General features: G+C 52.5%; 1 pseudogene; it reads left to right on the top strand.

The window, feature by feature from the left end:
* Positions 1-134: 134 nt before the first annotated feature.
* Positions 135-547, top strand: LOC110313313 (annotated as a pseudogene).
* The last annotated feature ends 345 nt before the right edge of the window (positions 548-892 follow it).

The following is an 892-nucleotide window of genomic DNA, read 5'->3' as shown; positions in this document are numbered from 1 at the left end:
AAGAAGAAGAAGAAGAAGAAGAAGAAGAAGAAGAAGAAGAAGAAGAAGAAGAAGAAGAAGAAGAAGAAGAAGAAGAAGAAGAAGAAGAAGAAGAATCTTGTCCTTAGTCAGAGCTGGAGTGGCGGTGGCACAGCATGGTGGCTGTGGCATCTGCGTCGCTGTGCTCTGATGGTGTGGCCCCGGGACCGTGTGACTGCCGCGCTAGCAGCCACTCAAGGCGCTGGCAGGGCAGCTACGGTGGCTCGCAAAGGATGGCCCGGGCGTGTGGGGTGACAGTGGGCTGCCCACCGGTAGAGCTGACTGTGCTGGCGGTGGAAGGCGGCCAGGCGCAGCTGTGCGACCTCTTTTGTGCACCGCCTGGAGCGCGTATCACGTGGCCAGCCCAGCCTGCTCCCAGGACAGTTTGTGATGGTGATGAGGGTGGTTCAGGCCTGCAGTCCTGAGCCTTGCCTGCAGGCTGTGAAGATGACGGATCTTTCTGACAATCCTGTCCACGAAAGCACTGTGGGAACTGGGGGTGGAAGACTTACACAGGAACATTCCTTAGAAATGGGACCCTCTAAGAACAGTTTGGGTCTCAGGAACATCACAAAAGTTTCTTGAAGAGATTTGCTTTGGTTGAGCCAGACATCTGGACCCTGGGAGTTGGAACTTCAGTTGTCTCAGCCATTCCTCCCTGCCGGTGCTTTGCTTGATGAGAAGCAGATGCACCCCCCCCCCTTGTCATTTACGTGTGTGTGTGTGTGTGTGTGTGTGTGTGTGTGTGTGTATTCCTTTCTCTTGCTGAAGCACATGGAAAGCTCATGTTGTCGTTTCCTGATTCTGTGAGTGATAACAGTTTTTCCTTGACTGTACCTCTGAATTTCAGTTATTGCCAATGGATTAAAATTAC

Source organism: Mus pahari, chromosome X (assembly GCF_900095145.1).
Source record: "Mus pahari chromosome X, PAHARI_EIJ_v1.1, whole genome shotgun sequence".
NCBI classification, from domain to species: domain Eukaryota; kingdom Metazoa; phylum Chordata; class Mammalia; order Rodentia; family Muridae; genus Mus; species Mus pahari.
Note: the sequence above shows the minus strand (reverse complement) of the source record. Positions and strands in the feature narration are given on the sequence as shown.